Here is a 15,876-nt window from a genome sequence, read left to right as displayed (position 1 = left end):
CGCGCAAGAAGGTGACCGCGTTCTTCAGTGATCAAAAAAGTGGGAAAGATACGGTAAATGACTGTGTCCCCCAACTGTGATTACTAGTCAGGTGGGCCGTGTGTGCTTTAACTTCTTGCCGGTTTCCAAACCTGATTGATAGGTGAGTCGAAATTTTAAACTTGATCACATTACCTGTTCGATAAAGCGGAAGTCGAGAAGGTTAATTGAAAACGTCATTTCTTCAATAAGGTTTTATTAAGTGTATGATATAAGATTTAAATCATATTTTGTAGTTCTAACATTTCATACACGAACACTTGATTTTTTTTCCTTACATTTTTGATGTTTTGTTTTAATGTATACAAGAAATAAGACACCTTTGTTAGGTAGTATGCAAGGAATATTCCGCATAATTAGATTGTTGCAAACGTAGTTCGCGTATTTAAATACAAATTGTAATTAAATGCGCGTTTTGTCGCTCATAATGACAAGACTTTGTCAAGAGATACCATTTTAAATATATTTGGTTTGCTAATTCTGTCAGGTAAAAATTAATGTCTTTTATAACATGGCTCTTTGGAATATACACAATGTTCGCAAGAGTAATGTAGAGTCCCCTTGTCACCTATAAGGTATTTTGTGCATATTACACATCATGTATGATGTCGTAGATGCATCCATAATTTCCATTAGGAGGAAGTTTAAAAAATCCCGATGTAAGGAAAAATCGAAATAAGTTCTTTATTAAGATACTTTATTTACATCATCAAATCAGGAAAATGTCTTACATGTATCATCATACCAATATATAACTATTAATACAAGTACCTATTCCACTTACTTAATATTACTTATTCTGAATTTTTGGTGACGAAGACCTCTAAGATATATACAATGCAAGTCGTTTTTCATGTGTATCGGCACTATTGTCATCCCTGCACATATTGTCGTTGGCAACAATATGTGCAGAACTGTATTGCACATTTTGTCGCCACGTCTTTCCTCCTTTTTGGATGCAACACCTGAGAGCTGCGTGATAGAAAAAGCTGCCATTTTTAATACCATTATCGATTTTAAAATATGATTGAAAACAATGCATTATTGAACTATTCTTGATGTCACACAAGCCGCATAATGTGTCGAAATAATCCGATCTCTGCAAGTCCGGATCCTTTCGAATTGAAAATGATGTTGCATAAAAACCGCAGGATTCTAGCATAAATCGTAATGCAAATCCGGAGCCTTGATATTTTTGGATAAGATCACTCGCTGTTATAATATTCAGTTTAAAAATCATGCAAAAAATGAATAATTATCCTCGTTTTCGTTGAATTTGAAAGCAACTGATTTTTTGTGATTCACACACACACACTTATATGTGTCGCTTCCTGTCTCAAAATTTGATTTGACCTTGAATTCAATTTGTATGATTATGCTATGTCGTCAAGATACATTAAATTTGTAGTAACATTGTATCTCCTTGTGTTAACGTAGGTCGCGGGTTTGCAGGCCATTTAAAAGTGTCCGAAAACATACCATGAAAATTAGTTATATGAATCCTCTACCTTCGTTTTATATTCTCTGAAAATTTTATCAAATTCGTCTGCATCGTTTTTGTGTAATTAAATCCCAAACATGCCATTGTTGTCGTTACATTTTCGACGTTATTCTATTGAATTATATAAGAAAAACGTTCGTTTTCGGCTCATTTTGAGGCAAGGTTTTGTTTTAAAAAATATCAATAACTTTTAAAAGGTGCAGACGAAATTGTTTTCCCTTTGGTATTTTAACAAAGAATTGATTTGAAATAAATCAATGTGAAAAAATTAATATGTCTTCGGGTTAGTTTTCGCGTAATTTAAATGTGGATAATTGCTTTTATATCGCAAAATGTAACATTTTTAAGAACGACGTCATAAAATATCGCGACGTCATGCTTGACGTCGTGAATATCTATCCGGTATTCGGTGCAGAAAAATACGCTAAAATAATTTTTATAAAAAAGAAATTCACGTCTGTCTGCTTTCAAGTGACCCGTGAATCGTATCATAATAATTTCATATCAATGAAATGATTATTAGACATGTTTCTCTTCAGATTAGGGTTTTTGTACGTCTTATATTAGTGAAAATTCTCGCAAGGGACGTAAAACAACAATCAATCCTTTAGTTTCTTTCTTCCAATTTACTTTCTTTATGTGTTGTTTTCTGTTTGTTTTGTTTTTTTCGTTGATTAGACGTATCCTTACATTTGGCTGTGTATTTTTCTTTTAAAGCGTGCTGTCAGAAAACGGTATCCTTTAATTCAAGTAATTCAAGTATATAAAATGTTTTTATTTTGACCATTCAGCAAGGCGCTCAAATCTTCGAATTTCTGCCAAATATCGTCCCGGCTAAATACAATATATTTTCAGTATATATTTAAACAAAATATTTATTTTTACATACCACATTTTCAGAGGGGTAAATGGGACAAGGATTTAAAAATTAATTTTATTGACATAATCAACAGCCAGTTTTTTTTAAGAACATTAATTCTACTTGTTGGACATGGAAAGCAAAGTAGCGAATAAAATCTGTAGGATACAGCATTGCAAGCTGTTGCTTAGGGGATGATCATTTCAGGGGGGGGGGGGGGGTTTACAGATTTTGGAAATAAATAATCTGTCCTCGAAAATGTTGAAAATAAATAATCTGTTCTCGACTGGGCAAGAAAATAAATAATCTGTCCAAGACTAGTTTTAGACCCCACCCCACCCCCTCCGTGAGTGTTCAACTTTGTTTTTTTTCTTTTTTTTCTTTTTGCTTAACAGACTTTTTTCAGTGAAGAAGAAATAAATAATCTGTCCTTGTTTTTTGGAAATAAATAATCTGTCCTTCACCGAAATGAAAACAAACAATCTGACTCGTTAAAATTTGCCCCCCCCCCCCACCAACCTCTCCCTCAGAATCAAATAGTTGTCCCCTAACAGGAGGTCAGTGTCGCTAAAAAACTGTCTTAATGTTTCATCATACCTTAGCAGTATTTAATTTATGATAAACTTGTACATCTATATATTTTAAAAAATAACCTGTTTAAAAATAAAATTTAATCTTTTGATGTAACGGGTGTATTTGCGATTTTTTTTTTTTTAGATAATGGCTTCTTTCTTAATAAAACAAACTGATAATTCAAATACGATCAACTGATAACTCAAATACAATCAAAGGAAAAAAAGGTCAGTTGAATCTTGTGTCCATATCGTTTCGCGATACCAAACTCAATTTCTCGGGCCTTTCCGACAAGCCGAAAAACAACCACTTGTTTTTCCAAGATTGCCGGAAAGGCCCGAGAAGATGCGATTGATAAAAAATAATTAAACTTTTTTTAATATTTCCAGTGTCGATCATTCGAATAAACCTTCTTCACTAAATTACCAATTCCAACAAAAGTTTTATCTAAGTATTGTATCGACTATACAAATCGTAAAAAGCCTTCATTATCTGAGATAAGTTGTTGCTTAAATAATATAACACTAAACTACCAATTCCAAGAAAAGTTATAGCTAAATAATGATATACTGAAGAATTTAGTAAAACGAAAAATCATCGCAGATTTCATTTTCATTGTGACGTCATAATCAAATGTGCACAAGAAAGTCGCCTAAATCATATAAATTGCGTACCCAGTTTTAACGACGTCAGCAAACCCGCGACCTACGTTAAATATCATATTTAATATTTCCTATCATTAATATTTTTTAAAAACTTGCTACGAGAGCTAGACATTCTAAGGGCAATATTGTAGAGAAACTTCGGACAAGACGTGTGCGTTACTTTTTAAACATTCGTTTCCCTTAAAACTGTTCTGTCGCTAGGCTCTTTGGTTTTACATTTATAAATACATTCAGTAAAAAGACACTCGATGATGTGTTGTTTTACAATAAGGAGGATTATGTTGTATTAGATTGTTTATGTTTGCATTCCATGTTAAATGCGTGATTTACGATCCTAAAATGCGTGACGTATACGGTTTCTGCAGAACCTATCAACAGACAAAGTTCTGTGTATTCCAAATGCCATGCTGCATGATAAGATTCTGGTGTTACATTTACTTGGAAATTTCAAGAGTTTTTAGGTAGGTATACATTAGGAGGGATGATGTTTTTAGTTTTTTGTGCTATTATATCATTGTCTATGATGATGAGAACATCTTCCGAGATAATGTGTTTTTCGAGTAAGTTTTATCTCGTTGTATTACAAATGATGCATTTTCCAATCCGGAAGAAATATGGTATAATTGATTGACTACTTCCAGGGGAAATCATTCGATAGTCGATTTTTTATGCCTTTTAAATTGGTTTTTCAGTTTACAAAAAAATGTGGTAAAGTTGAAAGATTTATTTTATTAAAACAAAAGTAAATTTGCAATAAGGGTGAAAACACGATGTTGCTTTGAAAACTTTTTCATCTTTATAGGTACTTTAAACCCAAGTCAATATGACAATATGTAGTTCATTAGTATGATCATGCGATTTGAGTACAAAACTGGAAATGAACATAGATATTATATACAAACATAATTATTATGCAAAACACACAGGTTGTTAAAAGTAGTGATGATGATTGCTGCATGTACAAACTTACTATTCACCTACAAACTTTGCTACAAATTCTGTCAATTAATTCAATTATCCCATATTTCTTTTCTCGTATTTAAATCATCGTATATAAATTTGTACTGCATTCTGGAATTTAGAACAGTTAGATATGAATAGAAAAGTAAACATTTTAAAAATGAAAATTACAGATGCTCAAACCACCGACGTGTTACAATCTCTGCCTGTATCTCAATAAGCATATCGCTTTCTTTCTCTCCCTTGAACTAAATACATGTACTTTTGTTTCTCTTGTGATAGTCCTCTCTCTCTCTCAGAGGCTACAAAGATATAATTATCCAAATGTGTTCCGAGACACGAGAGAGAGAAAATAATTTTACCTTGTAATAAATCCATAGACCGACTCGTCACTAGTTATCGAATCTGTTTCTGATTATTTCTCTATTATCGGACATTTAGCAGCATATACCTCGCTGTTTTCCGGTAGTTTATAAAAACATAGATTGTATTTCTGGGCACTCTTTATGAACGCGGCATGGGAGCCATAATGCGCATTAAAAGTAATTGTAGACAAACTGTAAACAGGATCCTAGCTTTGTGTATGATTAACAAGGTGCTATACTTACAGGCTATGCTTATGAAGTAACTGTTTGACGATTATCCTAGTAGACATTTATTGGAATAAACCTATGAACGGGTTGTTTATGAAAAATTCACGGCTTAGGAAATGGTGACGTCTGCTGTCAATCAAATCGTTGGGTAGGGTGCAGCAGTACTTTGTAAAGTTGCAGAGGCCGAATCTTGCGTGTCCTGTAACATTATAGAGAAGCTCTGTCGTAACAGCACAAAGCCACAGGGCCAGGAAGTACAGTTTTTGTGCTCTTGCTGAAGCGAACGCCAGGGTTTTTTGATAAAATGATCCATTTTAGAAAAGATTTCTTGCTAAACCGTAAGTCCAGGCTAACTTCATTAGCTTATTAGTGCCAATCATGAGGTATTTATCGGAAAACTGTTCGACATTCCAAAACATGGCTAACTTAACGATTCATTTATCACGGTTCGCCTCTGGCTTTTTGATTCCTGTTGATAAGAATTTGAGGAGATTACTGAACATGCATTTGGAAACTTGAAAAGCAAACACTCTCGAAGAACCTTGCACCTCAGTAGAGAATGCAGAAAGTCAAAGTGTTATCTTCAACTTTAATATACGATTGGTTAAATACTGTGCACAGCATATTATGAATTTAAATTCCCCCTTTAAAAAAATGCTTTAATATAAATTATTATCCTATAATTTGTTTACCTTTTAAATTCTCTCGCATTTACTGATCAGCACTACCAGTAATTTTGGCTAAAACTTTCTAAAGTAGCATAAGAATTAAACAGTACATCTGAGATACATGTAAGAGAATTTTTAATTAAACAAGTAAAACTCTTGTTTCTGTACATGTTAAAAGGAAAAATAAAAAACACTGCAAAGCAGGTGTGACCGGTCGACAGGGGATGCTCACTCTTCCTATATACGTTGTTTCCATGGGTCTGGGTTTTGTCTTGTTTTCGAATTTATTTATATGATTGGTCACTGTTCGTTATCTTAACCTTTATCATAATATAAGTATATTGCTTAAAAGAAACCAGCTCTTTTATAAATGCGAAAAAGTACAAACAAAAAAAACTCCACCTGAAATTTTAATGCGCAATCAAAAATCTGACCATTAAAAAGGTCAGTTTATCATATTCATATCGTCGTACTGTTCATAAGAATGATAAGACCTACATGTATTTCCTGAAGAAAACTACTAGTACTTCTTTCCATATGCTTTGAAATCCTAATTTACAAGCTCCGAAGGATTCTGCGAAGGGAAACGAACAACACCCGTGCGTTTAGGTTTGTTGGGATGTAACGAAGCGACTAGCCATTATTTAGTCTTCCGTGGATTAACATTTAAATGATGCAATACACAAAATATGTGGAATTTTTAAATGTTTCAATACCTAGTATATATCTGACACTTGTCATATGTCAGGCTTGTCAAAAGACTTAAACTGAATTAAGCATTGGATAAAATATAATTATTGTTTGCGTGTTTGGCTCGGTTAGTTTTTTATACTTTAAGAGCCAACGACCTTCAATTAATGAAATCATTTTTATGATGAAGTTTTATTTGCTTAGTGTGGGTATGGAATGTTTAATGTGAAAAACTTATTGTGTTCTGGATTCGTATTGTCTTGAAGCTATTTGTTGAAATTTGTTTTTTTAAAAATTGTATTGAAGATTTTGAGAAGAATTGTTTGGCGCAAGGAGGACTGGGGCAATACTAGGAAATCATAAATTTTCGGGGGAGGGGTGAGGTATTAATGTTTGTTGCTTTCGTGGTATGAAGAGACCCACGAATTCATGACCTCTACGAATATAACAACTAGTACTCTTCTTCAACCAGGAAATCAAATCCTTACGAAACAATATTTTTTCCACAAAAATTGACTTTGACCCCACGAAAATAAGATTTTACCGTATTGTACACTCTAAAAAGATTATACATAAAGAGATTTGTAGTCCTGTCTTATCATGAATAAATTTTTTTTAGATTTTTGATGAAGACATTCAATATGCTTAAATGCTCATACACTGCTAAGTATTTGCCCTGGAAAAATACGTATGAAGTATAAGTTGACCAAACTTGTCATCGAAAATTTGGACAATTCAAATAAGGGCGGTGGACATGTCATATTCTTTTTGTTTATTCTTTCTGACTTTGACGTATGATTTCCGAGATCTTCATCATCTTATGATATGGTAAAGTGTCATTTTAAGAGAGGATTATAACTTTGCAAATAACGCCACTTTTAATCCGTTCATGACATACCGTAGCCGCAAAGCTTAAGGTATTGGTCTCAAAGGTCACTGAATGTTAAAAAAAACTTAAGGACAGATGATAAAAAAACAAAAAATGGATGCCTGGATTGGTATATATTTTGGACCTATTCTGGTTGTAAATGATGCAAATATCAAATTTCTAAAATATAAAGAAATTGTAACGTTATGTGATGTTCAAAATTCTACCTGTCTACAATCACCCTTATAAATCTATACAATTTTTTCGCTTTATAAGATATCGTAAAATTTTGAATGAAAAATTAAAATAGTTAGGGTTAAACTTATTTTTTTCATTTTACTTATATAAACATGACAAGTTGCTATTTTCATGGTTTTTGAAAAAAAGTTTGTATCATCTGTCCTTAAACGTTTATATTATTTTCCTTGAATATTTACAGCGACAAGAAATCGAATAAGTGTTAAATGGCACTTTCGGGAAAAGAAGGAAAGAGAAAAAATTCTCAAGATCTACAGATTTTATTTATGAGAATACCCAGGTGTAAATGTTTGCATGTACAAGTTTATTAATATGAACATCATCGTAGAAATTTGAAGTATTCATAAACAGATATGCCTCGGGCGGATATTCTACTCAACGTCAATTTATACATAGAAGAGAAAAAAACCCGTCTGTGTGGTGTTTCCTTTATCTGCGAGTAGGACAGGTGTTGGGAGAGTTTGACACAGGTCAAGATGACCGTTGGTCACTTCTTATCATAAACTATTGTTTTATCTTATTTATGATTTTAGCGAAAATTGTACAAATGTTTATCTTAAACCGACAGTATTTGTGAAAATACGGCAAATTGTGAGTAAACTTTGTATGAATATTTGAAGATTTACTAACTGTATAAAAGATATTGGACACTATCATACGTATATATGCTTGATCCAGCTTTAATTTGAAGCGGATTCTTTAATCTTTTTATTTTTCAATAATGTTTTAAATGTCAGAAAATATTATGTATATTCTGACAGATAACGGAGAATGAATTTCCTAATCGCGTAGGAGATGCTTTTAATTTTCAAATATGAATTTTTAAAGGAGTTAATGTTCCTTGCATTTTATAACTGTAATAATGACTTCAGACTATTGAGTCCACAAAAAATGTAATTGACCAACACTTCATTTTGTAATTGATTTGCTGGTAAGGGGAAAAAAACCTGCCAATTTTTTTTATCCGCGTTTAAAAAAATCACTCCTTTTGTTCGGGTTCGGAAATCCGACACCGACTTGTTCAGTAATGATGGAGAATTGATCGATTCCGGTATTGTAATCATGACACTGAGTTTGTCAACATGACGTATTATGGCCAAGATGGTCGTGCAAAAGGTCATCCCTTGCTACTGAAATCAACAGTCTACCAATTTAAAAGTGAACGAAGTTGAAATGTGATACAGGTTTAAAAGTTCAATGGGATGGCAGTTAGTTTCGAAAGTGGGTATCCGTGTGAATGAAATGCAAAAATTGTTCCATATGGGGAAAAAAGTTTTCGATTTAATTTATTGTAATGTTGTCGGCTAATTATAATTTTCGAAAACCTCTTCGTTAGCTATATTTGTGGCAAATAAGGTCTAAAAATCTTTCTTGCAAAGGACTTCGACATACTTGTACATGCATACAGTCGTTGACCTTGTCAAAGTCTGAGTAATGTTTCTGAAGAATTCAGTCTCCTCGCACACATATTTCTTGGTCCAAGTATTCAACAATACCCAATTCATTATCCTGGATTATAAATATGCAGAAGAAAGTTAATAATCACAATATAATGATGATTTGGTTTGATTTCTGCGAAGTGATATCTGATCAGATATGACGAAATCTTTGGAAAAATCTGAATGAGAAACTCCTAAATTTAAATCTTTTTATCAAATGTCAAAAACATTGAACAAAATCTAAGACGCGAGATTTCTCGCGATGAATTGGACTTCTGTCAGCAATTGAATTGCCTGATTGAATTATCTCCCTTCAAATCACCTTATCAGCTATTAGGGGGTTTCGATATTTATCAGACATCCTTTGGACCAAGATCTGATTAAACACCACAAAATGGGTGTTCCGTTGAAGTCGGGGAGAAGAGAAAGCCACATTTCAATGGCAAATTAAATTTCTAATTGGCCATGTCATTTATTAGGGCTCCAGGTTTTTACAGACATACATCTTATTTTAAATGGAATTGCACATCAAGCTATCAAAAGTCATATGTATATGAAAGATCGGATAATATGCCAGAGACGCCTTTTTGATTCGTTGTGTCATTTTTTATGCACTCGTATTTTTTTTCTTTCCGTGTCTGTGCATGAATGCGTATGCCAATCAATAATGGCATTTTTGTATACAATCTGATCAGGCCGATCGGTAAAAGATAAACCTTCCTCTACTATTATGTTTTCATTTTGAATTTTTTCCAATGTCATATCATTATAGAATATCTGTAGATTTTGACAGGTCTTTAAAGGTGCTAGGGTCGTATCAGATCCGAAAAAAAGCCATTTTTCCATCAATGGACTGACAGCCGAATAATACAGCGAGTACTTTAATACAAAATGTTAAACATTTAAGAAATACCGACGTTTAAAACAAATTTTTATTTTTAGAAAGCTCCCTTACAAAGCGATGATTTTTGTATACCTCACGGCTGAACCAAAGGCTAAATAATTTTCATTTTGTTTATGTCTATGAACATTTGGTTTTGATTATGCGGTATTTTAGCATTGAACAAGTTTGTTGAGAACATCTTTCGGATAGAACGCTAGTGAGGTTAACTTAATAGTTGATCGTATTACACAGGAATTGATTTATGGGGAGGCACGTTCCACGCTCTATGCAGTAAGTATTATTGCCCCCGTGTCGGGGATTAAATCTCAATTAAGCACCTCTTTGCGATTGCTAATTTGTATAAGGCGGTTAGAAGGTATGATTTATGTGATCTTATGTTCCCTATCATTCAGAAAGTTTATGTAGCAATATTTATATTGTTGTGCGGGAAGTTTTATGTACTGAGTAATTTGAAATTTATTTTGAAGAATTTATGTAGCATGTTCTTGGGAATCATGATGTACGACAAAGAAGAATAGCTTTGAGTCTTGGTATACTAGTACTTGTATTGGACTACTGTGCACTTTTTATGTTTCGTTGAAGAAAAAGGATGTGACAGGGATTTTACGAACGTTTTTCTTTAGTTTTAAATTTCATTTAAAGCATTTATACATAGCAGTTAATCAACTTGGGCTTTAATTATAAACTGTGATTATTCCTTAATAACAAAGCAAATTTCAAAATGTCAGTACTGATTTTAATTAACGTTGAGTCACTCGGTCCTCATCATCGAGTGATAACTTCCAAGATGATATTTTCATGCAGCCATTTTCTCCCTCCAGTAATTAACGGCACCAAATAAGATATTTAAAATTACGTTCCCATTTAATTAGGCCTCATTTGTTTCTAAGTTTAAAACTGAAATAATTAATTATCAAAAATATATTGATTTTTTTATGGAAACTTTTAATTTATACGTAATCTGGGAATATTAAAATCGTGCTCAGATTGTAATTTTTTTTCACCCTGGAAACGATGTTTTTGATACCTTTCCTAGATTAATAAAAGTACTGCTTCATGTTATAATCCCTTCTTTTCTTCTTATTTTTCAATAAGTTTTGATAAAATTTGATTTTTTTTCTTCTAATTTGGAAACTTAATAAACATTGTACCTAACCTGCGTCGTTTACACTGTAGATTTATATCTTCTCAAATTATAATCCGTGTGGTCTCTGTTGTAACTATTTTGTATTTTTGCGTTTTTAAAACCACTGGCTCGTCTGAACCAAACTACTGGAGTTTACTCAAGTGAAAGGACTACAATGAATATTATCTTTTTCACATTTTATAGTTTACAAGCGGTTATTTTAGAGTATCTTTTTTTAAATCTACTTCATCAGAAATGACGAAACCTTTTGAAATAGTCTGTACTGTAGACAAAATTGTTGCACATTTCACACTGGCATTATATACATGTATACTAGTTCAGTTAGTCTTCGGGCTTCCTGGTTATGTCCCTTGATTAACTCTGAAACAGGTAGCTGTGTTTTGCAAGACTGAGATGTTTCAATTTGGATGAATCGAAGCTGAATCTAATATCTTTAATATCCTGGCTAATTTCTTGTATATAGGTAATAAGGAAATGTTAAGACGCTTTGCAGCCTTGGAGGAAAAAAATCTCATCGAAATTTACGATGCCAACTTCCTCCAATAACTGGATTGTCGACATCTATATATTATAAAAGTAAGTGTGTTAAAGAAGTAAATAACAGAAAAAAATATATATATAGTTGTATATATATATATATATATATATATATATATATATATATATATATATATATATATATATATATATATATATATATATATATATATATATAACAAAAAAACTGTTACAAGGTACACATTTATCCGGCTGGATATTTTGTTAATGCGCCACTTTATAGTCATATAATTAAGATCGTTGTGAGAGTGTAACCCTTTACCCCAAACTGATCTGACTAAATTTTGATCATTCTCAAGTCCAGATATGGGGAAAATTTGAAAACGCGTTTTAAGTGTAGAGAAATTCTGGCTACTGTCATATTGTAATTTTTGAATTTACCGGGTGTTAGAAAATACAATTAGAATTACAATATAACAACAGTTGTCATATTGTATTTGTTATGTTTACTAACACCCGGTTAATTCAAGAATTACAATATGACGCTACTAAAAAATAGAAAATCTGACCTCTTCAAAAGAGAGTACTTAGATTCAAGCCAAATGTAAACTGTCTTAAAGTTTTGTAGGGTGTTGGGATAATGAAATACAAGTTACTGTGGAATAGTTAGAAAAAGGTTCTGACGGCTAAGAAACAAATTGACTTCTAAAACTGTATGCTTCAGTATGCAATACAGGTGAACATTAAAGACATGTTTGATGAACGGGATGAAAATTAATTTATTTTAATACACAAGTAACCTGGGTTATTGACAAGGATCTTTTGTATTTCATAGACCCTAGGTTCAAGCTCATATGAAATTTGCACGTACATGCACAACCAGTCAAAGTTAGGATCTAAAATATTCATTTTGCTTTCATTCCTCGTTCGAAATGGCTACCATGAAATGTTTACGATTGCTCAAACAGATTGTAAATTTTGCATGTCTCGCACATTACAGATGGTAATACATCTAGAATGAAATGGCATGTTTAGAAGATTGCACTTCATAACAAGTAGTTCTTGAGGATCAGCGCATATTCTTTGTCAAACTGTTTACAAGGCTTATAAGAACCCCGCGTAAACTCTGGCAGATTTATGAATCGATTAGGAGGGGGTGAGAATTTATAAGATTCGACATTTCTCACATAGGAATTTAAAAAGAAGCTGTATGTCACTGTATGTATATTTTCTACCATAGTATTTAGTAAAATTTATTCACGAAAGTTGATTTGATATAACTTATTATACATGTATAGTACTTATTTCGACATGTACAATGACTTTCCAGGTCAATGACATTATTTAGATTTTTTTGTATTTTTTAAAATTTCTTTTTTCATTGTTCCTTCGATCCAAAAACATCCTAAATTACTGGAACTGTTGAAAAAAAGTACATATATTAATCTTCAATGGTATATCAATATAATCTCACAACTTGAATTTCACACTGAATAATAAGATTGATATATGTTTTTATAAATTACTCTTAAAGGTCAAATTATGTACGGCATATTTGTCTCTATTAATTATACCAGCATTGTAATATCTTGTTTTTGGACATATACTAAATCTAGTAATAGAAATTATGCTTGCATATATTTGGAGTTATTTGGTGTATTTATTTTCCAAATTACTCTATTTGGCGTAATATGTGTTTCGCCTTGTATAAATAGCATGCAATGACGAATCACAATTGTAAGGGAACGATAGGAGTCAGAACAAACACACGTGTACTGTAGACTCGTCAGTTCTTGCAAATATTTGAGATACACTCAATCTTGAAATACTGTTTCTCTTGTTATATTCATGGAGGTCCCGGAAAACATTACGAATACGTCAGCGTGACACTTAAAGAGACAATAAAGTTGTCATAAAAATATCAATATGCATTGGAAGCATATCTTGTAAAAGTGTCAACTGCTGGAGTTTAAATCAATTTCAATTATCCAGATTCAAATATTTGCCATTCAGTTGATAGTTGGTTGTAAATTGCGAATGTATGCACAAATGACAGATATGTAATTTGAAAACAGTTGCACATGCTGTTTTGTAGTGCAACTTAATTAACAATAGCATACAGTTATTTGAAAACAGAAATTCAATGACTGTATCGGGATTCCTATAGAATATTTTTTGCCCGGTAAATGTACCTCGCAATTCGTTGAAGAAAGCGTTGCATTCCTCAATACTTTTCCCACTCATCTCCAGCAATATTTGTCATGTATTCTTTACATCATCCTTTGACACGAAGTCTCGTAACTCCAAGGCCCTCGTGAGATCTCATAAAAAAGGCTCATTTCTGCACTTGGTTGAATTGCAGCATTTGCTTGTTTTGAAATCTGTAATTATTTTACCAGATCAGAGCAAGGTCGTTGTAAAGAGGTTGTGTTGGGTGTAATCACCACCCCCTTAAAAACACGTACTCGAAAATATATTTTTGAAACATTCATTATTCATCTGTTTAAAGTAAAACTACCAGATTTTGTTCATTTAATATGTGAACAAACAAACACCCCCCCCCCCCCAAAAAAAAAAACAAACAAAACACACAAAAAAAACAAACAATCAAACACAGAAAAAAAACAAAAAACAAAAAAAAAAGAACATCAAGATTTTCAAAATGTTTCAACAGTACCATTTATTTGTGTAGAAAATTCTTCAAATAACTTTTCTTTGTTTGATGTTGTATCTTAACTTTGACAGAAGCAATTTCTGTACTATTCTCTGTTGCGTAGATTCAATCGAGGTACTCTACGCGCAGCTTCCGTTTGAAGCTTAGTATATAGGAGGTCATGTGACTTCGTTTAAAAATGGTTCAGAATAGGTGTACTCCTCCTAGACCCCCCCCCCCCTGTACCCCCAGAAATTTGGCGAAGGTCCCGCAATGTATTAGAATACAAGTGCCTTATAAGCACCTATCTGTCCTTTAACGCTTTTATATGACAGTGTATGACCTTTCAACCTAGATTAAGGTTGGGAGTTAAAGGGCGGCAGTTTTAAAGCTTGGGTTCATTTGGTCAAATGAAGGTCATTATTATTGATATAACCACTAAAATTTTATTTGACCGCAGGTTTTTTTTTTGTTTGGATGAGGTTGGGGTGGGGTGGACTTCATTTGAGGAATAAAAGTTTGATCGAAGACACAAAGTCAAGACATTTGGAATTACAATTACACATTTTTGTTGTGCAAAAACTCAGAATTTTGAATAACATTCGGATTATATATAAGTTATATATTCCCATGTACGAAATAGGTGAACCATGATCGAAGATATCTATCGATTTTATGTCCTTTGTTCAAAAAGTCAAGGTCAAAAATATTTGTCCGTAAATACACTCTTGTATGAAAAAAACTATTAATATATTTTATTCAACAGATTTCACATTAACTTCTTAGGTTGAACAAGCATTCTGAGAGTATTGCATTAGCAATACTAGTCCCCTACCGGCAAGTGTAATCTGGTTCCAGTTAAGAATTGAAAATGCCATAATTCCGTCAAAAATTAATGAAGCGGGAGGAAATGCAAACTTGATCTATAACTAATCAAGGTAAAGCCACATACCAAAAATCAGCTCAATATCTACAAGCGTTTAGAAGAAAATTGCGGAAAACCCGTAAAAATTGAAAAGGCCGTAATTCCGTCAAAAATCAATGAAGCGGAACGAAATGCAAACTTGATCTGTAACTCATCAAGATACACTCACATACCAAAAATCAGCTCAATATCTGCAAGCTTTTAAGAAAAAAGTGCGGAAAACCAAGTGGGACAGACTGACAGACAGACGGAGGGACAGACAGACGGACAGACAGACAGACAGACGGACGGACAGACTCAGAGGAAACCTATAGTCCCCTCCGGTTTCACCGGTAGGGGACTAATAATGCTAAAGAGAGAATGAGATTGGGATTTTAAGGTCACCTGGTCAAGGGCCAGGGTAATGTCAAGATACGCCCAATACCAGGCGCTACATGATTTTGTCTCTCTTTTCTAGTTGTTTTAGAGAATTGTTTAGTAGAACTGAATCAAATTGGTGTCGATACTTTGGAGCAACCATCGAAAATTGTATCGAATTTTCTACACACATGAGAAAAGCATATCAAAAATTACACTGTTTGATATATTATTTGGTGCAATGAGATGCATGGGGAAGATTTGATCAAAGAGAGATCA

At 32.9% G+C, this 15,876-nt stretch overlaps 1 protein-coding gene across 4 annotated transcripts in view; it reads left to right on the top strand.

Moving 5' to 3' along the window:
- Window positions 1-15,876, top strand: part of LOC133192017 (frizzled-5-like) — a 47,345-nt gene that overhangs the window by 9,419 nt on the left and 22,050 nt on the right. Inside the window, exon 1 of one of the 4 annotated variants that reach the window (XM_061327847.1) lies at window positions 35-142. The exons of 1 other annotated variant lie outside the window; for it this stretch is intronic. The gene's annotated coding sequence lies outside the window, so the exon portion shown is untranslated. Of the gene's footprint in view, window positions 1-34; window positions 143-4,080; window positions 4,099-10,184; window positions 10,288-15,876 lie in introns of those variants that run through there. 2 more of the 4 variants (XM_061327848.1, XM_061327846.1) reach the window with 2 other exon arrangements.

Source organism: Saccostrea echinata, unplaced genomic scaffold, assembly GCF_033153115.1.
Source record: "Saccostrea echinata isolate AGI-Se365-2 ecotype Australia unplaced genomic scaffold, CSIRO_AGI_Sech_v1 ptg000025l, whole genome shotgun sequence".
Taxonomy (NCBI): domain Eukaryota; kingdom Metazoa; phylum Mollusca; class Bivalvia; order Ostreida; family Ostreidae; genus Saccostrea; species Saccostrea echinata.
The sequence above is the reverse complement of the archived record's forward strand: the minus strand, read 5'-3'. Positions and strand labels throughout refer to the sequence as shown.